Genomic DNA, 22,126 nt, shown 5'->3' with positions numbered 1-22,126 from the left:
CAGAACCCCCAGGACACTGGCGTTGGTGGCAGCCTCCCAGCATCAAGTAATCAGCAGGCTCGCAGTGAACCGGGGAGCAAGGGCCAGCCCAGCGGGGAGATCCGTGGCTTGAGGCCATGGTGGGGGTGGCCAGGGAGAGAGCCAGAGCAGAAGGGGGTGGACCTCAGTGCTAGGATTTGTCTCACCAGGTCTTGGGCAATGGAAAAGCATTTTGTATACATAAAGGACCACCCAAATGTTAAGGGGCGTTATTATGTAACTGTTACAACTTTTCATTCCAAAGCCACTTGTTCAGTATCTATGCAGCAGGCAACACAGCAAAGAAAGCCCAAGAGCTCTGGGTGTGCACTGCCTGTGTGGCTGACACATGTGTGACCTCAGGCAAGTACCACTGTCCCCTTTTCAGACCTGACTTGCCCCTCTGTGAGGTCCCAGGAGAACAGGGTCTTTGAGAAACAGACAGCGACAACGTAAAATGCCCGGCCTATAGCAGACAGAGTCACCCAAGGCTGCGGTCCCCTCGCTCTGGTGAAGAGAGAAGGTACTTTTCTCCACATAGCAATGGAACTTCCTAAAACTGGAAAACAAAACTGGCCGCAGGAAAGGCTTCAGTAGTGAGTTATTTTCACAGCATCTTTTCTCTCCTTGAAGACCATGCAGAGTGGGACTATCTATTGTGGCGTGGTTCAGACTTCAGTGGGAGTTGCTCACAGAAGTGGGGTTTGGGGATGTTTTCCATACACGGGGCGCTTTTGTTGACGGTCCTGTCTCCGTGGACTCTGCTTGGCAGGGGCCTCCAGGTGTGTCCTGAAAGGGCAGAAGGAGCTTGCCAGCGAAGCCCAGGGCCCCAGGAGCCTCAGCGCCAGGCTTTGTGTGTCAGCTGGAATGCTTCCCGCGGCGATCAGTGACCACAGAAGACAACCCCACCGGCCAGGGAATGCGGAGGGGTGTCCAGGTACCGTGGGAGCACCGCACTCAAGCCCACTGGACACAGCCAGCGCGCCCATGGCTTCTCACACGTCCCCTTGCCAGGGCCGCTCCCAAGCCTCCGGCGGGGCTGGTCTAGGAGCTGAGAAGCTCTGTTTGCGAAATCACCTGCACCTTGGAGGCCCGGGCAGGCGTTTGTCGAACGTGGGGATGGGAGTTTGTGGAGATGGCATGGATTTATTATTCCACGATCAATCTGATTGGCTTCCCTCTACGCCCTGACCTTATTCCCTCCTGCTTCAATTGTACTAATGACACCACCTCATGGACAGACCTACTCACTACAGGTGACGTGGATTTTTTTTTTTTTTTTTTTTTTCCCCATCAGTACTGTTTTCTGGGAAAATAAACTCTTCACCTGACATCCACTGCAACCTTCTAGGCCTGTGGGGATGCGAGAGAAGCTGAGGGCTCCACGAGCTTCACCGCCAGAATTTCTGTGTTGGCTGGACACTTCCGGTGGCCATCAGTGACCACAGAAGACAACCCAAGAAAGAGCCCAAGGAACAGCCCAAGAAGAATATCCATAGGGAGTGTGAGCGGATTAGACCCACGGTCCCAGAGATTATGTGTGTGCATATATACATAGATGTTATTTATATCTACGAAATATGTATGAGATATGAGATACAGGTATATACATTTATATGAGACTTTTTGTGTTGTGTTTATGTGTGTGTATATCTACATAGATGTTATTTACATCTATGAAATATGTATGAGATATGAGATACAGGTATATACATTTATATGAGACTTTTTGTGTTGTGTTTATGTGTGTGTATATCTACATAGATGTTATTTACATCTATGAAATATGTATGAGATATGAGATACAGGTATATACATATATATGAGACTTTTTGTGTTGTGTTTATGTGTGTATGAGCTTCAGCTAATCTACATTCAACACATCTATTTTCATTTACTTAAAGTGTTTAAATAAAGATTTATTTCTTTGAGTATATAAGGTAAATATTATATATTGATTTCTGGACCATTGCTAGGTCAACCTTGAGATGCTCTTTTATGCCTTTTACTGTCTTCTCAGGTTTCTTCTCTGGCTCCAATGTATTTTGTTTTTTTAAGATTTTTTTTTAATGTGGACCATTTTTGAAGTCTTTATTGAATTTGTTACAATATTGCTTCTGTTTTATGTTTTGGTTTTTGGATCGAGGCACGTGGGATCTTAGCTCCCCGACCAGGGATCAAACCCGCACTCCCTGCATTGGAAGGCGAAGTCTTAACCACTGGACCGCCAGGGAAGTCCCATGGTGTACATTTTAAATTGATAAAAATTTCTCAGCTTCTGGGCCTCAGAACACATATCAGTAAAGAAGGCTAGTGGTGGGCATCAATAAGAGATCCAGAACACCTCGCCCAAGCTGGGCACCTATGGGTGTTTAATAAATGGCATGAGTGGAGGTGTGGCTGGTGGGTGGTGAGGCTGTGACTGTCCCTGTGGAGCTGTGGACTCAGAGAGGTCCCTGTGCCCAAGGTCAAGGACGTTCGGGAAGACTCCGCGTTCCCGTCGGCAGGAGCAACCTGGTTAGCGTCTCTGCTCTTCTGGGCCGCAGTTAGTTGAATGAGTTAACTAATCAGAGCCTGGGAGCTTGATTTCCAAGCATCTCTACTACTGATGATTCTTTGGCATCGTGAAAACACACAGAAGATGGAGAGGAAGGCCACCTCTGATGTCTCGTTATTTCTCAAAGAACTGAGTGAAACTGGAGGTGGTGAGCCTCTCAGCGTTTCTGGATGTCTCCAGAATTTTCCCCCTTGCACGGGTCCCTTGTACTTGGGATAGTTTGCAGACACCTTAGTAGCATTTTTATTATGAGTGAGGACAATGATAAGGACTCCCATTTCCTTCTCTCTCCTCTCCCAGTCTGCACCAGTGAGCTCTGGGAAGAGCTTCGAGAGTAGGATAGAGCAGAAGAAATTCCGTTCCGTTTGCAGTCCTCTCGATCTGGTTAGATGGTGAGAAGTTACCAGGCCAAACACCTTGTACAGCATCCCAACCAGACCAGGGTAGCACAATTCGGTGTCCTGTGTCTAGAACGCACAGGACCAGAGGTGTAGGTGAACTTGCCTAAGGCCATGAGTTGACCGTGACTTGGTGTCCTCATCTGTCAAGTGAAGAGGTTGACCTCAATGATCCTGACATTCCTTTTCAGGGTCAGCATTCTCTAATCCTCAACTTAAAAACTATAAAAAGTTTGAATTAACTTTGACAATCCTTGCAGGGTTGTTAAAACAATGACACAGAGAATCCTAAACAGCAGAAAATCAAGAAAATATTTATGTTTCATTCAGAAATTCAGATGGACCATGTGTTATATCAAAATATTGATTGTTTTGCAGAGATCTAAGTGGGTCTGGGGAAATGAATAATTAATGTTAATAGTAGTTTGCATTCTATGACCACTAATGGTGGTCAGCTGAGAGAGGACAGAGTATGTGCCCCAGAGATATGCAGCCATTCACTGGTTTGACAATTATCTATTGAAGGTCTGCACCCAGCCCTCACCCTGGGAGAGCAGATGTATTCTGCTCATGGGGACATCTTAAAATGCAGATTTTGATTTAGTAGGTCTGGAGTGGAGCCCAAGAGTCTGCATTTCTAAAAGGCTCCCAGGGGAAATCAGGTATATGTGTGTGCAGTAAAACAGGTGTTCTATAAGGTTTTCTGCTGGTTGTTGAATGAGGGGTCCAGATTTTACATGCAGTAGAGTTCAAAGGATGGGGACAGTCCAAATGTTAGAAAGGAAGGCATAGCTTTCTTAGAAGAGGAGGGTCCAACAGTCTGAGACTAGAATACTGCTGTGGTTTAAATGCTTGTGGATAACTGAAAATTAACTGTTTAGGGAAAGGGAGGGGGAGTAAAGTATTTCTACAGGCGGCAGGACCCGAGCGTTATGAGGTCTGCGGTGCTATTAAAATGCAGTGGTGCTTCTGAAACACAGAGACCCTCATCTCAAGGCTCTGGCCTTTCTGTCCTTCGAATTGAGGTTTGCCTTTGACTTAATGGAACAATTTTCTGCTGGAGCCACAACAGCCGTTTCATTCCAAGATGGATTGCAATGTGAACCGATCTTTTTCCATTTCATGTCCCAAACCGCAGCACAATTAGTTTCTAAATAAATGTCAGCGGCTGCTGGAGGAGGCTCTGACTGCGAGGCTGGAATAACTGTGGGCGGCCACAGAGCGTGCGGGCGTTGGCGGCTCCCCTGTGAGGGCTGGGAGGTTCCGATGCCCCAAGCACGCCTAAACACCCTGGGTTTCCAGAGAGGCATCCCCCTGATGAGCCCCTGTTGAACATTTCTGAGGCAAAGTAGTTTTGGAGACAGTAAGAAGATGGAGTTTTTTTGGAAAGTCAACATATGTTTTCAGGTAAACACAGATCACGTCAGCCAAAAACAGTTGTGCCTGCTTCCGGGAACTCCTGATCCTTTGTCATGACAGACTCCAATCGCATGTAGAGATGAATCCCCACCAAGCCGCACGCTTTGATGTGAGTGAGGACAGATGTTATGGGTTGAATCGTGTCCCTACCCTTCCAAATTCATGCATTGAAGTCCTAACCCCCAGTATCTCAGAATATGACCTTGTTTAGAAACAGGGTCATTGCAGAAGTAATAAGATGAGATCCTAGTGGAGGAGGGTGGACCCCTAATCTAATATGACTGGTATCCTTAAAAAGGGGGAAATTTGGAGACAGACATGCACACGGGGTGAATGCCATGTGAAGATGAAGGCGGAGACTGGGATGATGCTTCTACAAGCCAAGGAGCGCCAAGGATGCCAGGCAAACACCAGAAGCTGGGGTAGAGGCACGAGCAGATGCTCCCTCGCAGCCCTCGGCAGGACACAAAGCTGCCCTCACCTTGACCTCAGGCTTCTAGTCTCTAGAGCTGTGAGACAATACGTTTCTGTTGTTTAAGCCGCTCGGTTTGTGGCACTCTGTCACAGCAGCCCTAGTATACTAATACAACAGATTGATAATGGCATCCATAAAATTAAATAGTTACGTGTATGGCTTTGGAAAAAAATTGTTTAATCTCTGTAAAATGAGGAAGTTGGAGCAAGGGGTTAATGAAATGCCTTGCATTCTGTGAAGGCGAAGCATTCTGTGATTCTCTGAGATTCTGCTCTATTGGTCAACCTAGGACCATCTTGTAGGTAGCACCTGGGAGTGAGGGCTGAGAAGCAACGTCCGCATCCACAGGAGGCTGAGGACAGGCGAAGGAGATGGAGCTCAAACAGCCAGGTAACCAGGCAGAACCTTAACCCTGTGGCACCTCAGATGCTGAACAGAGACAGGACCCTGCCTGGGAGAGCGGGGCCCTGGGAGCAGAGGGTAATCCCCACAGAAAGCTAGGACGACCCCGGCGGGGCTGGCAGTGGCCCCGGGCCCCGCCTCACTCAGGCAGGGTGATCTGGAAGCAGCAGTTAGGAGTCAGGCTGAGACCGCTGGCCTGAGTTTCTGTCCCCCCGAGTGAACGGTTAGCAAAGGGCAGGAAGGACCAATTCACACACCAAGGTAGGCAACCTCATGACAGCTCAGGAATACTTGTTGAAGGAGACCCTTGGTAAGTTGGCAGGTAGGAACCCAGAGTCATCGTACCTTGGGTATGAAAGGAAATGTGACTTCACGTCGTGGTCACCGGCAGGTGGCGTGTAGACATTTGGGTGACATGTCCTGTGAACAGCACAGAGCAGGGGCCGTTCCATGCTGCTCATTACTGATTTCCCTAGTCAGTGCCCTGCACATTATAAACCATCAATTTGTTGCATGAAAGAAGGACAATGAAGTAGGAATTTGTTCCAGGAATATGGGAAACAATTAGCCAGCTTAGTAATTAGGGCCATGTTACCCTTCTACACTTGACTTTAATTAGCTGTTTATTTGAATTAAGTAATTAATCGTTACATTGATTGTATTATTTAGTGCCTGTTGGTGCAGGATAATGTGTATGACCACAGAGGTTAGCTTAGCAATTTGAGAATTTGAATGGGAGAAGCAGAGTTAAACTTTCCCATGTTATCAGTCACCAAATATCAACCAGCTCTCTGAAATGTGCAAAGCGCTGTACTGGGTGCTTGTAATCAAGGTGCAGGGTCACGTATAAAGTGGCCAATGATTATTCTTCAAAATAGTACAGTAAGCAGAATCCCATGTTCATTGCACAACCTCTGCTTCTCTTGTCTGTTTTTGCACGCGGGCTTTTCCTCTTCCAGAAATGCCCCAGCTTACAAAATCATCCTTCAAGGCTTATCTCTCCAATGACTTTATCCACTGTTTCCTCCAGATCCGCTGAATGGGAATATTCCCTCCTTTGCATAGCCATCACTCATCACCAGTGTCCTCCAGAGCTCATACTCTACCTTGTATTCTAGTTGACAGCTATTTGTCTCATCCCTGTTACTAAATTATATGTTCCCTGATGTGGTGAGTTGAATAGTGTCCCCTCCCAAATTCATGTCCATCTGGAACCTCAGAATGTGACCTTATGTGCAAATAACGTCTTTGCAGATATAATTAGTTAAGGATCTTGCGATGAGATGAGATCATCCTCGATTTACGGAAAGGCCCTAAATCCAATGACTGGTGTCTTTATAAGAGAAAGGAGAGGGAGACTTGGACACAGATGCAGAGCGAGTACGGCCATGGGAAGACGGAGGCAGAGATCAGCCCCAAGCCAAGGAAAGCCAGGAGCCACCAGAAGCTGAAGTGCTCAGAGGCAAGGAAGGCTCCTCCCCTTGGGCTTTTGGAGGAAAAATGGCCCTGCTGACACCTTAATTCCAGATTGCTGGCCTCCAGCACTGTGAGAGAATAAATTTCTATTGTTTAAGCCACCAAGTTTGTGGTAATTTGTTATGGCAGCCCTAGGGAATTAATATACCTGAGTATAATGTATGATTTTCCTTTGTATCTTCTCAAACTTGCTCATAAGCATTTGTGAAAATACTACATTTGCAAGTCATTCATCTCAGCTTTTATTTTTTTAAGCCACTGTGACTAAAGAAGCTCTTGTTAAAAAAAAAAAAAGAAAAGGAAAGAAAAGAAAATCAAGAACCAAGCAATGTCCAATGACATTAACTAGTTATGTTTCCCTTGATATGTGTCCTGGGAGGTGCCGTGCCTCTGGCGTGCAAGATTGCTTGGATCTGGGTGAGAGCAGAAGCCCTGCTTAGTGCAGATATCTATGTGAATGAGGCCCTGACTGCTAGAGGGAACCCCTTCCTCGTAGTGAGAGGGGCCTCCAGGAGAATCTGGATCCACTCTCTGTGGCTCAGAGTGAGGCAGAGAGACTCCAGTTGCTGGATGCCTCGCTGGCCCCTCGAAGGGCATGTGACCAAGGCGGGCTTTCCCCAGTAGCCACATGAGGTACACTCAGGAATTTGGAGCCAAGGATGACCTTATGTCCAGGTAGAACGGACTTTGTCATCATTTGAGTGTATGCACTTAAGAGGTTTCCCCAGCGGGCACAGCATCGACTCCCCCTCCCAGCTGGTTCTAGTGCATCAGCACCGTTGGCAGATCTGCTCAGAAACACACTCGTTTTCCAACGGCTCTTGATTTATCAAATAGAACTTACAATAACATATACTGAATGCCCCTCATGCCAAGAACTGTACTAAGCACCTTACACATATTTGATCATTAGATTCTCATGGCAACACTACAAAGTAGGTATTTAAAGCCCCCTTTTACAGAGGAGGAAACTTGAGCCTAGAGGTAAAATAACTCAAGCAAGGTCACACAAGGAGTCAGTCGTGCCTGCTCTCAAGCCCGGTCGGTCATTCTGCCTCCAAAGCCCACGCTGCTGGTCCAAGCTACGACTGCTGTTCAAAGGACCTTTCTGCCTCAGGAAGGTAGGGGCACTCACGCGGGCCTGAGTCGCAGGAGAGGAAGGGAAGACAAAGGGGAGAGCAGCTGCTGAAACCAGCTTCAAGATTTCTTCCACATCTGGTGCCCCCAGGGACACACAAGCGCTGTTTAAGCAGGGTCATTTAGAAGTTCGTGAATAGCTGACTGCATTAGCTGAGCAAGCCCCCAGGCACATATAACCTTTCTTCCTGCCCTGAGAACACTTTACACACCCTCTGAGATTTCTGCCCTGGAACCAGGATGTGACTCCACCTACTTCGCTTTGCTGAGCCTTTCCTAGGTGTTCTGGTCAACCAAGAGGATGCGGTTTTGCACTCCGGGGGCTAAATTCTCACTGGAGGGGTACATGAGAGTCCATGTTGGCGAGAACATAGGGAGGTCAGATGCACCCTTCCAGAGCCTCCTGCTTCTGTGTGGTTCATTCTGATTTCAATGTCCTGTCCTTGTCAGGCTCTTTCCCTCTCGTAACTATCAGTGTGACGGGCATCACATTATTTTCCTATTATTAGTCACACACCGTGGGCAAATCACTATTTCAGTCGATATTGATTATAAATTATTACATCAACTGCTCTACAATTCTATAGTAATGTTTATCCTCAGGTCCCTCAAAAATAGAAAAAACAAAAGCCCAGCAAGATTTCAGCCCAGAACCTGCCAGCACAGGGCTATTCCTTTGACATCTTGCTTCAGTGTCATTTCCTGGCGTCGCAAGTTATTTAATGCTTACATGGTGATATCTGATCTTTCTTTCTATTGTCCCCCAGTGGTCACCGGAGCACTCTCATTCAAACACAAGCTCATGTGAAACCAAAGAGAAGGCAGTTACACTGCAGGGCACCACACAGCTGTGATTTTTAGTATTTGCCCAAATGGCTTCCTAGGGTAACAGCAATCACCAAAGCTCTCTGTTTTGAGTAAGCAAACTCCATTTTAATCACAGATGGCACTGAGTATTGTGGCCCTGTAAGCTATTCTGGAGTGGCATTGAAGCATCCCTTCTCAGCCTGGCCATCCCAGTATGGGAATGTGCACTCACCCGCATGGATTACTGGTGTTTTGTTGGCAAGGCCTAGGCAGTTGTTCCCAGGCTGGGCTGGGAATGCAGCCATGATGCCATTAGAAAGCAGACCTCAGCTCTCAAGGCAGTAACATGTACTGCTTCCTGGAAAACTGGATTCCATAGCTGGATCTGGGTCTATTGCCTACTGCCACTCTGTCCTCAGTCTGGAGGGTAGCAGTTTGCTCCATCATGGACATTACCAGGTATTTGGTGGTCCTTATTAAAAAAGCCTGTGCTTTGGGGTTTGAGATGAGAGCAGGAATAGTCTATCCCTTTAAAAAAAAAAAAAAAAAACCTTCTCAGACACCTGGCTCTGTAGCAATGTATCCATACCGATGCTAGAGTGTGCCTGGTTCCACCTCCACCCATACATCTCCTCTTGACTTCTTACAGCGGAGCAATTCACGAGAAAGGAAGAGACTGAGGAACCAGCTCTCCCATACCAAGTTCCTGTGACATCTTGAGTGTCTACTGCCTGAAAGCGAAGACTTGTTAAGGGCGAAAAGGACAAGCATGGGTGAAGGCAGCGGACCCCAGGTGAGTAGGGCAATGATTCTAAAGCCCAGCCCTGTCCACGCTATCTGGGGGGTGGGGGTGGGGATTGGCCCTCGGTTGCAGTAGCGGATGGAAGCCCAAGGGGACTGCCCTCTGTGTGGTGCTCACTCAAGGGAGCACTTGGCTTGGTGAGTCATCCAGTGCCCCCAGCTCCTCCAGGGGCCGGATCATAAGTGGCATGCCTCCCTGGGTGGTAAGATTCACGCCAACTGATGGAATCACCACCCAGAGTTGTTAAAAGACCAAGATGTCAAGCCGTTAGTGGCCACATTCCCACTGTCCAATCCAATTAAAATTAGCCTTTATTCTCATACATGGAAACTCAAGAGTGTCCACAGGCGCAGCTCTCATCATATGACTCAGTGGTCTCTAAGGGTTCTCCAGGTGACCACAGACTTATTTCTCGGAGGGCAGTGAGACTGGCTCATCATTCTGCATCTTCAAAAGCTTTCGTACTCTACGATTATCCTCGTGGACATGTACATCTGACTTGACATAGGTCATCTTAAAAACAAAAACAAACGTTCCCTTGACCTGCATTCCAGCCCAGCCACGGCCCATCTCTCTGCTTCTCCTTAGAGTAAAACTCCTCAAACCTATGGGTTATCACTGTCTCTAATTTTCTCACCCTCCTTTCCCTCCCAACCAGCTTCTTCATTCCCAACGCCCTCAGAGGGGAACCGCTGACCTCCACCTACTTAATCCAGAGGCCAGTTCTCTGCTCCTTCTTACAAAACTTCCCACCAGCTATTGTCATGGTTGACCCCCTCCCTCCTTCTTAAAACTTTTTCTTCTCCAGGGTCCCAGGATACCATGTTTTCTTGGTTTTCGTCCTACCTACCATATTGTTGCTTTTTTCCATTCTCTTCTGCCTGACATCTTAATGTTAGATTCCCCCAGCATTGAATCTTAAGAGTTTTCTCTTCTCTTCCCTTTGTTCCTCTCCTCTCCCATTCCCCCGCTCTCCTCTCCACTCTTTCTCCAGGTAATCTCTTTCAGTCTTTCAATATATAGATGGTATATATACCATCTATATATTCAGGACTTTCAACTCTATCTTTCCAATCCTCCTCTTTCCCCTAAGGAAGCTGCCTCTATGACATCTCTGCTTGGATGTCTAATAGACACCTCAAATCAAATGTCTTCGCATCCCTCCAAAGTCTATTTCTCCCCCAAGATTCTGTTGTGAGGCAAAGGACTCCTTCATCTACCCAGTTCTCAGATCCAAAAGCTAAGAATCGTTTATCTTTGACTCCTTTTTTTCAGTTATATCCCACGTTGATTGCCATAGTCCTATTTGCTCTAACTTCAGAATATATCCCAGAATCTAATTACATCTCACCACATCCACTGCTACAGCCCTCATCCAAGTCATTATCTCCTCCTAGACCGCAGCAAGAACTCCTCTCTCTGGGTGTCCACACTTCCCCTACTGTACTGCATTCTCTACCTAACAGGCAAAATAACTTCTTAAGAGTGTAAATCTGCATATCGCTCTCTTGCTTAAATCTTGCTAATGGTGTCTAATCATATTACAGAATAAAATTTAAGCCACTTGCCATATATGTAATCTGACCCCTGTCTACATGATCTGACCCCATCCTCCTTGCCTCCATTCTTGGCTTTTTCTCTAGGCTCATTACACTGGTCTTCATTCTAGACCTCAGGCAGCCCTGGCTTGTGCCTGTCTCAGGGTCTTTGCACTTGCTGTTCCTTCTGCCTGGAATGCTTTACCCCCCAGACCGTGGCATAATTAACTCTGCATGGTTCAAGTCTCAGCTTTATTGTCACCTCCTAAGAGAGGATTTCCCCCACCTCAGTTTAAAGCAGCTCCCAAACCTCATCATTCCCTATCTCATTACACTCTTTTCCTGCATGTTGATGAACACTCTCATCTTGAAATTGTCTTTTTATTTGTTTACGGTTATTTTTGTCTCCCCACGCTAGAGTATGTAACAGCCCTCTTGTCTGTCTCGTTCACCGCTATTTCCCTAACTTACGCTAAAGCCTAGCTCATATCCTATGCTCAATAAATACTTGTGTGAGGAAATGCTCCCATTATGATAAATTCTCTACTGTGTTTCTGTTTCTGGTATGAAGCAACATGGCTTCTAAATCTGGCAGCACAGAAGAGTTACCTAGACATACTTTTCATAATTCATACTCTTGGGCCCCGTCCCAGGATCTACTGATGTGCCGTTGAAAGTGTCCTGACCTTTCCATTCACTCTGATGAAACGTCTTGAATTGGCAAAGACAAGAAGCAGGGGGTTAAGATTCAGGCTAATGGAATTTGGGTTAAGCGGTCCCGGGAGTCCTTTAGATTGCAGTTGGGTCTGGGGGTGGAGAGAGATGAGAAGTTGGACTCCGTGTCGTGGGCCCGTCTGGCTGTTGAGAGCCAAAAGGTCCGGTGTGGGAGCTGAGTGATTCTGTGAATTCCCAGGGCACCTATTCACTCAAGGAAAACTCTTTACCTCACTATGTCCTTCAGCATCATGATCTAGAACTCTGCTATTCAATACAGTAGCCATGATTTAAATTTGAATGAATTAAAATTAAGGTATTTGAATCAAATTTATTAAAATTAAAATAGGATAAAATGAAAAATTCCACTCTTCAGTCTCACTGGCCACATTTTAAGAACTCACTCGCCACATGGGCGAGAGGCTACAGTATCTGACAGTGCATTCCTGTCAGTGTAGAACGTTCCATTGGACAGTGCTGGTCTGGGAAATGGGCTCCTGGGACATTTAGGGCATCCACCTGCTGTTGTGATTGCTTTAAATGCCAGCCCTGTCAGTCCTACATGGAACTAAGCTCTACCCTGGTTAAGCAATGGGTCTCATGAGGCCTGGGAATTTCAGTTGAGCAGGTGAGAAGCTGATGAAAACAACTTGCAAAAACATGTGCCAGCAGACTTGCCCACTCACAGAGGAGATGCACATTTTCACAGAAATACGCTTTTGTTGCTTCCGAGGACATGGGGACAGCACATCTCTGGGACAGGGAGAGCACTTTCCTTAGCTTGTTCTCCTTGAACTCTGAGTCCAAGGTCATTCATGGGAATATCACTGGGATTTGTTAGGTAACTGTTTCTTAGGCTTACATGTTTTATCCCCAGAGAGGATCAGTCACTCTGAGGCAGGGGAAATGACTTACGCTCTTATCTCCTCCCTGGCATTTCACATAGAAATGACAAACATTAGCGCTTAGTCTAACTTGCACTATAATGAGCTCTGTACATGCCTCTTTTTGTTTGCTCATGAGGTTCTCAAGGGCAAGGATTATATCTTATTCCCTTCACTGCAGCAGCTGGTAGCTGCTAGATACTTTAAATCCAGTCTGACACCTTTGACTTTTAACTGAGGCATTTAGTCTATTTTATTTAAATGTAATCGCTGAAATGTTTTATCTAGATCTATTTTGTGTTTTGTAACTATCCTACTTGCTCTGTATCTCTTCTTTATTCTTTTTTTTGCCTCTTTTGGACTGATTTCTTTTCATTTCTCTTTAATAATTTGAAAGTTATAAAGCTAATTCTCTTCTCCTACAGCTTATCCTAGAATGTTAATAAGCAAGCATATCATATTCTAATGTAATTAATAAGTTTCCCTCCTTCTGTACATTATCAAAAAAATCTTACAATGCTTTAATCCTATTGTCCCTTCCAGTTTATATGCTATTGTTGCTGTGTATTTTATTTCCATCTTTCTTTTACCCACAGAAGTTTATTATCACTGTTTCATGCAATGTTTTTTTGGATTTACACCTACATTTGCCACGTTCTTGGCCTATTGTGCCATCTTTCATCTCAGTCTTTCTACCTGAGATTACTTCCCTCTGCCTAACACAAGTCCTTAGAATTTCCTTTTATCTCAGTTTATTTTTCCTTACCTCGAAATGTCTTTACTCCACTCATTTTTTGAAAGATGTCTTCACTGAACATGTACTTTTGGGTTGGTGGTTATTTTCTCTCAGCATATTAAAAATATTCTTCCACTATCATCTAGCTTCTATGATGGCCCTTATGAAGGCAGTTGTAAATGTGTCATTCCTTTGCAAGTAACCTATCTACCTTATTTGCCTGATTTTTTTGATCCTCTCCGGCTTTAGTGTTCTGAGGTTTGATTATTCTGTGTCTGGGCGTGCATTTCTTTCTCTCTCTTTTTTCTTTTAAAAATCCTGCTTGGGTTCCTTGGGATGCCTGAATCTGAGGATTGGAGTCTTTCATCAGTTCCGATTATTTCTCTTTATCTCTCTGGACTGTGTAAAAAATAAACTGCTGGTCTGTCTTCCAGTTTTCTAATTCTTTCTTCAGCTATGCTAATCCTCTCTTAAACCAGCCACTGAGGCTTACAAAAAAGTTTCGTTATGATATTTTTCATTTCTAGTTCTAGTTGGATCTTTTCCCAAATCTGCTTGATAACTTTTATATTTTTCTGTTCCTCACTATTTATAGAGCATGTAATGGGCTGAATTGTGTTCCCTCAAAATTCATATATTGCAATCCTAAATGCCAATACCTCAGAATGTGACTGTATTTGGAGATAGGGCTTTTAAAGAAGTAATTAAGGTTAAATGAGGTCATTGGGATGGGTCCTTATCCAATATGACTGGCGTCCTTACAGGAAAAGATCTTTGTGAATTTTGTGATCTGTGCTGATGAGCTCATATTTTCAGAGAGCTTTATCTATGGCAATTCTTTGAGGCAAATCTGAGAGGATTTGCTTTTCCAGGAGCCTAGGACTACTTTCAGCCCAGCAGCACTCTATACTAATTCTGTACTTCAGTTTTTTGGGACTACCCAGATAGTGTGGATTGAAGTTGGAAAATTATACAATAGCCTTGTGTTTATGAATAATCAAGGCAGAGATTTTGTTCCTTTACCCAAGTACTAAGGTTGGAGAAAGGCAGTTTGCCTTGATGTCTGGGTGGTCGTGGGGAGGGACAGCATATATCCAATTCATATCCACACTGAAAATATACCCTATTGGGGTCTCTTCACTGTGTGAAGATCTTCTACCAGATCCTGTGCTTTGTGAGGTCCCAAGCCTTTTTCTTTTTTTTTTCGGCTGCGCCGCCGAGCGGCTTGTAGGAGATTAGTTTCCAGACCAGGGATCAAATCCGTGCCCCCTGAAGTGGAGGCTCTGAGTTCTAACCACTGGACCACCAGGGGATTCCTGGAGGCTTTTTCCTCATGTGGCCCAACCACTGGAGTTTGACAGACGCCCTCAGGATGGAAGTCAGCTTTAGGGTTCCGAAGATAGTTCTAGAAGGAGAGGTCATTTTTAGCCCAGAGCCTCTGTCGGTTCTCCAGAAGGGTTAGGCTGGCCTGTGATGCGAAACATTCAATGCTGCCATCACCTCCGTTCTGCTACTCTCCTGACCAGCTCAGTGAATCTTGCCTCTTATGAGAGCTGGGTCCAGAAGGAAAACATCTTCTGGAAGCCAGCTCGAGATCGCCCAGGCTTTTGTGTCAAGTCCTTATCCATGCACGACTGTCCTGTGCTTCAGCTCTCCCCCCCACACAATCACAGAGTACCTCAGAGACCATGGATTCCCACCACCATCTCTCTGGTCACTTCTTCTCCATTTCCCACCCACTCCTTTGAAAAACTAAGTAGAAGAGTCATCTGTCTTGGAAGATATCTTGGTGACACTGTCCTCTTTCAGAAAGGGCTAGCAAGAGAGGCTAAGTTCAAAGACACGACATCCCCCAAAAGTGTATGGAGGCAGGGTATTTGCCACGTCCCCTCAAGGAGAGCCTGCCAACTCTTATTGCAGGAGGATTTTTTTTTTTTTTTTTTTTTTTAATTTTAAAAGCCTGAGCCAGTGTATGGAGTGGGTATCTGGCTTGAAGCCATTTTGAAGCATCGTAACACAAGGCAGGTGGCTGAAAAGTGTCTACACACTCACCTGGCACTGCCTTTGGTTTCCCCAAGAGGGGAGCTGGACTTGGTCTCCAAGCTCTCTCCGGAAGCTCAGGACATCCAGCATGGGATGAGGGAGGCCAGCGACACAGAGCAAAAGTCTGCCTGAGAGACGCTCTACTCCGTCTGACAATTTTCCGGCTGTATGTAAAACCTCCAGTGTGATTTATGATTAGTTTCTTTTTTATGAAAAACATATTTTATTCCTTAAAAAGAAAGCATTTTATTAAATAGGTAGTGGGGTAATGTCTATAAACTTCCTCCACATCTTAATGCATTTGTTTTTCATCCTTACTGCTGGTCAGACCTCCATAACCACCTTTCACTCAGGGATCAAGAAAGGGCATTGCTATTACACTAGAGGAAATAATTTATGAATTTTTAAGTGTGTATGACTTATTAATTTGTTCCCTAAATACTAAAATACCATTTTTTTAATGATTAGGTTTTGAATCTCTTTCTTTGGGGTTGGTCTTGTCCAGCGGAACCATAGGAACTGTGTGACCTGAGGACTGAGGGTCCCTCTTACTGGGTCTCACTGTGGACCAATTTGTGCAGGTTGAAGAAAAAAAAAGTTCTGACAATGGGCTTATTGACACGCCTCTGACCTTCCTCATTAGCTGTTGTTGCCAGGCTTCCCCCTACCCCAGTAGACAGCCTGGGGCAGTAACAAGAGAAGCTAAGCATGTTTTCAAATTCAAAGTCAGGTCTGCAAAGAGCTGGGAGTTTGGGCTTTCTCCTTGGACAAGGGCAGGACTCAGCCCCCTCACGTTGTTACCAGCCGGGCCTCGTGTTTTCAGCAGGATAAATCAGGCCAATAAACTCTGCTGCTTGATGGAAGGTAAAAGGCATAAAGGTGAATATTATTTAGGAGACGAAAGATCAGTTAATGCTTGGGTAATGCTTAAGTCAAGAGAATTCTTTTTCTATTCCTGAAGGTGGTCACTTGGAAATTAAGCTTAAGTTGACTATGAGTCCCATAGGTCTAAAAAACGTTTCAAGTATTGGTCAACAAAATTACTGACATATTTGACAAAAGATGGTGGAATAAAATGCTATCTGTCTCTTTCTCTTTCTGGAACATACAGAAAATAATATCTATAATCCCCAAACCATTCTGAAGAATATTTGGCACTAATTGAACTAGAGTAGCAGGAGCAAGGGGTGCCAGCAACCAGACCAGTGCCTGACACGCGGCAAACGTTGATTGAATGTATAATGAAGCATCCCCTCTTTAGATCTAAAGCAGGATGCTAACATCTCTGAAAGTAAGTGAAAGAATTCTATAAAACCCAACCTGGGGTGCTATACTTGGAACAATTAAGTTTAAATTCCTGGAGAGGACACAGGAGAAAGAAGGGCCGTTTCTGTAGTGGGATTCTAAAGTTTGTCATTTCAGAATGGCGGGGGATGTGTGGATGGCATAGGATGGAGTCCTAGAATCAGCCCTCTGTGTGTTCTAAGACCCCCGCTCCCCCAGCCTTTCTCACTGCAAAAGAGAGGAAAGCCCCAAACTTAAAGTAGGTAGATATTCAGAGCAGAGAGCCCAGCCCATTTAAGCAGAAAACCTAGATAATAATAATTATGAATAAATGTAAAAGCTGTGCTTCATAACCTAAGAATATGATTAAAGCAACGCTCAGAGGAAAATTGTTAGGTTTAAGCACTTAACATTAATAAATAAAAAATAATCAAAATAATGCATTGATTATTCAACTCAAGAAGTCTGAAAAAGAACCCAAGCTAATTACAGAAAGCAAAAGGAAGACATAATGTTGAGAGTTGAAATGAATAAATTTTAAAAAATAGATATTTGGCAGAAAAAAAAATGAATCCAAAGTCTAATGCCTTTAAATGAAAGAGATAAACCATTAATATCCCACCCACCCCAAAACTGAAGGACAAAATACAAGTCCATAAAATTAGAAAGGAGAATGGGGAAATAACACAAAGATGGATGAAATTTTTAAAAAACTTTATGCTCAATTCTAAGCAAACACATGGGAAAACCTAAGGAATTACCATGTATGATGTTGGGAAGTTGTCTAGATGGCAGACCCAGATAATTTCACAAATGAATTATTTTAAATCTTTAAGAAATAGGTCACTCTAACACTTTAAGAACCTTTCTAGAGTAAGGAAAATAAATGCTTCCAACGTCGTCTTATACAGCCAGCATAACGCTAATGCCAAAATTTGACACCGATGGTATATCATGCACACACACAACTCACAAACAGAAGACCAGTTTTGCTAATAAATCTAATGCAAAAATCTTAAATAAAATATTGATACATTAGTTAGCATTTTCTTTTTTGCAACTGACACACTTTCTAATAGCTCCTTGACCAGAGAGGAGAATATAGCTCTATTAGAAAAGAAAAGAATTTAAATATTTCAATGCTACAGAAGGGCACTGTGGGAAAACTGACTTTTGATCATGACCTTTGACTCCAGGGTCGGTGTTAGAACCAACAGAGGAAAGAACATTAAATCAGAATCGAGAGGTGGCCTGCAGGTCGAGGTTGCTCACGAACACAGACTTTCACCCTGCTTTCTCCAGTCAGAAGTTTCTTTTGATTTTGCTACGCTTAAGGGCGGTGGCATGGGCGCTTAGGGTTGTGGATGTCAGCAAGGCCACGTTCAGTTCCAGCGCGAAGATCATGAAGCCCAACGGCGAGAAGCTGGACGAGTATGAGTTGGGCATCTCCCAGGCCGTCCTGCAGCTGGAGATGAACCCAGACCTCAAGGCCCAGCTGCGGGAGCTGAACTTCACGGCCGCCAAGGAAATTGCATTTGGTGGCGGTCGGAGAGCTATCATAATCTTTGTTCCCGTTCCGCAACTGAGATCTTTCCATAAACTCCAGGTCCAGCTAGTGCGTGAGTTGGAGAAGAAGTTCAGCAGGAAGCACGTTGTCTTTATCGCTCAGAGGAGAATTCTGCCTAAGCCAACTCGAAAAAGCCATACAAACAATAAGCAAAAGCGTCCCAGGAGCCGCATTCTGACTGCCGTGCACGACGCCATCCTGGAGGACTTGGTTTTCCCTAGTGAGATTGTGGGCAAGAGAGCGGATGGCAGCCGACTCATAAAGGTTCATTTGGATAAAGCACAGCAGAACGATGTGGAACACGAGGTTGAAACACTTTCTGGTGTCTGTAAGAAGCTCACCGGCAAGGACGTTCATTTTGAATTCCTAGAGTTTCAGTTGTAAACAAAAATGACTAAATAAAATATTATTCACAATAAAAAAAAAAAAGAGGAAGTTTCTTTTGAAAAAAGTGGATGTTCTGGGCTTCCCTGGTGGCGCAGTGGTTAAGAATCCGCCTGCCAATGCAGGGGACATGGGTTCGAGCCCTGGTCCAGGAAGATCCCACGTGCCACGGAGCAAGTAAGCCCGGGTGTCACAACTACTGAGCCTGCGCTCTAGAGCCTGTGAGCCACAACTACTGAGCCTGCACGCCTAGAGCCCGTGCTCTGCAACAAGGGAAGCCACCGTAGTGAGAAGCCAGTGCACCGCAACGGAGAGTAGCCCCCACTCACCGCAACTGGAGAAAGCCTGCGCGCAGCAACAAAGACCCAACCCAGCCAAAAATAAATAAATAAAATAAATTAATTTTTTAAAAAAAGTGAATGTTCTGTTTAGGTAAGTTCTTCGGAAAGGAGGATGTGAGCCTGTGACTACCGTTCCTCTTCCTGTTCAGTGAGACAGGCAGCCTGGTGGGTGAGATAAACAGGGTGAGGAGAGGGAGGGAGATGGGGCCATTCGTCGGAAGAATAAAAATGGAGTTTGTAGAAGGGAGGTAAAGGCGACAGCAAAGAGACGGGCTGTGACATCCTTGGAGTGGCGTCGACGAGCAACACCAGCCATAAAGAAAGGCCGCGGTGGCTGGTCGTTGCTAGCAAGACCCTCACTAGTAAGAGGTTAGGGCTGAAGTCCTTTAGCCGACCGGTGGAAGCTTAGCCGACTGCGCTCTGTTTAATCCCCTCAGGCAAACAAGCCCTTCTCACCAGGCCTTGGACGGCAGCTCATGCCAATTCTGGCCTGAAGTGCCGGCCAGCTTTGGAAATTAGACCATTCTTCTGCGAGCCCTGGGGGGAAGTACATGAGTCGGTTTCTGAAGTGTGGAAAGCCACTCTGCTAATGGCACAAGGCTTCAGGATAATGCAGCCAAGCACTGAGTGGTAATAACAATCTCCAAGGTAAGTGTTCAGTGTGGAGCCAGGAAAGAACAAGGCTGCAACCCAACCTTGGCTCTGACTCTCCCAGGCTGGCCAGGCCCCTGAGGGGACATGGGGAGAAGTGGTTCTAGCACAGGACCTGTGGGATCGGAGATTGAAACTGGCCTTTTGACAACTAAAACTAGAGCTACCATATGATCCAGCAATCCCATTCCTGGGCATAAGTCGGGAGAAAACCACAATTCGAAAAGATACATGCACCCCAATGTTCATTGCAGCACTATTTACAAGAGCCAGGACATGGAAGAAACCTAAATGTCCATCAACAGAGGAATGGATAAAGAAGATGTAATACATATATACAATGGAATATTACTCAGCCATAAAAAAGGACAAAATAATGCCCTTTGCAGCACCATGGATGGACCTAGAGATTGTCATACTGAGTGAAGTAAGTCAGACAGAGAAAGACAAATATCATATGATATCACATGTGGAATCTAAAAAAAGGCAACAAATGAATTTATCTACAAAACAGAAGTAGAGTTTCAGATATAGAAAATAAACTTATGGTTACCGGGGGTGGGGGGGGGTAAGAGAGGGGGAATAAATTGGAAGATTGGGATTGACATATACACACTACTGTATATAAAATAGATAACTAATAAGGACCTACTGTATAGCACAGGGAACTCTACTCAATACTCTGTATTGGCCTATATGGGAAAAGAATCTAAAACAGAGTGGATATATCTATATGTATAACAGTTTCACTTTGCTGTACACCTGAAACTAACACAAAATATTGTGTGTTACACAACATTTAAAAAAAAAAAAAGAAAAGAAAGAAAGAAACTGGCCTTTTGAGAGAACAGCACCAGAAGCTAGAAACCCCCAGAAACACGTGAAACATTTTCCCAGAGGGATGCCCATCTCAGCTCCCCGAGCCACAGCAAGCTGCTGCTGATTGTTAAATTCCAAGAATGGGTAGAAAGTGAGTCTGGCTCTGAGACAAGACTTTCAGTTGATAGAGTACTATATATGAAGATCTTCCTCTAAGTAATTTCTTTCCTAACTGGCTAGAAAAAGAAGGGACAAAGGTTAGTTTTTAATCGGGTTAAGATCTCAAAGTCTGGATCAGTCTATTTTGTATAAGTATGTGTTTATCATCCAAAGTATTTAAGGGTCTTTGTTTTGGATTTGCCACCAGGAAAGGTATAAAGCAGTGTTCCCCTAAATAAATATAATGCCTCAAATGGAGTTTTAAATTTTTGAGTAACCACATTAAGGAGTTAGAGGATGTGAACTTTGGGTGATAACAACATGTCATTGTAGGTTCATCAATTGTAATAAATGTTTTGTCCAGCTGCGGGGTGTTGACAGTGGGGAAGCTTCGGGTGTGGGACGGAGCGGGTAGACGGGAACTCTCTCTACTTTCTGCTCAGCTTTGCTGTGATGCTAAATCTGCTCTAAAAAATAAAGTCTATTTTTTTTAAATAAAAGGAAATAGAAGAAATTAATTTTAATTATATATTTTATGTAACCAAATTATTATCACTTCAACAGATAATTAAAAACATAATAATGAGCTCATTTACCTTCTGTTTTCATGTTAAGCCTTGGAATTCAGCTCATCTCAATTCAGAGTAGCCACTTGGAAGTGCTCAGTAGTCACGTGGGGGCTGGTGGCTACCGTATTAGACGATGAACGTAAAGGGTTCTATCACATGGTCCCTGGGAGCTTATAAACATGCACCCTTATCCTGTGTTCAGTGCAGTGCAGCAGGGGAGCATGGAGAGATTTACCTGTTCAGACCCCACTGGAAGGAGATGGGAACTTCGCTAGAGTTTGGTGCCAGCTACTAGTACTAGGTGGGTTTTACAAAGCTCTTGCTTCCTTTCAGGTGCTGGTTAACTGACAACTTGGCTACCCAACCAGACCATTCAGAACTAATCCCTGATGGCTCCCAAAACAGATCCCACAGGACCAATTGGGCCAACCCAAATTCACATAGCTCCTCTTAGAGTATTTGCAAGGTCTCCATTCAGCCCAGATTTAGGGGGATGACACAAGGTAGGGGCAGAATGAAACTGACCCTCTGGATGATCCCTGTAGATTTCCTTAGCTTAAGGATTCGTGTGAATGCTTAGCCAGGACCAAGGCCAGTAGCAGGACTGGTTCAGACACACCACTCTTGCCACTCCTGGAGGGAAGTTTGGCCTAAACATCCACAGTTTAGGGGTGCAGTTCTTAAAGCGCCTCCGCCCTTCACATGCAGCTAGCGCCTCACCCCGCCACCCGCTTCCCGGAGGTAGCTGCAGCTGGCAAACCTCAGCCCGCACTGGCTCGGACGCCTGCTCTGTCTATTCATCTAGCCTTGGCCTCCCACTCATCCTCCAGACCTCTGATCCCCAGGCTCTGATCCCTGGCTTAAAATCCACCTCTAGATCCCTTCAGGGATTCCTGTCTGGTTCTCTGACCTTTAACTTCTTGCTCAACTCTGCTTTCCTGATCCT

The 22,126-nt window shown here is 44.9% G+C and overlaps 1 pseudogene across 1 annotated transcript; it reads left to right on the top strand.

Annotated features, from left to right (window-relative positions):
- The first annotated feature begins 1,005 nt into the window (after nt 1-1,005).
- On the top strand, nt 1,006-18,686 carry LOC309619497 (small ribosomal subunit protein eS7 pseudogene; annotated as a pseudogene). The gene is made up of 2 exons: nt 1,006-1,120; nt 17,887-18,686. The product of its transcript is annotated as a small ribosomal subunit protein eS7 pseudogene (transcript).
- Nucleotides 18,687-22,126: the final 3,440 nt, after the last annotated feature.

Source organism: Balaenoptera borealis (genome assembly GCF_965194805.1).
Source record: "Balaenoptera borealis genome assembly, chromosome: 21".
NCBI lineage: Eukaryota > Metazoa > Chordata > Mammalia > Artiodactyla > Balaenopteridae > Balaenoptera > Balaenoptera borealis.
Note: the sequence above shows the minus strand (reverse complement) of the source record. Positions and strands in the feature narration are given on the sequence as shown.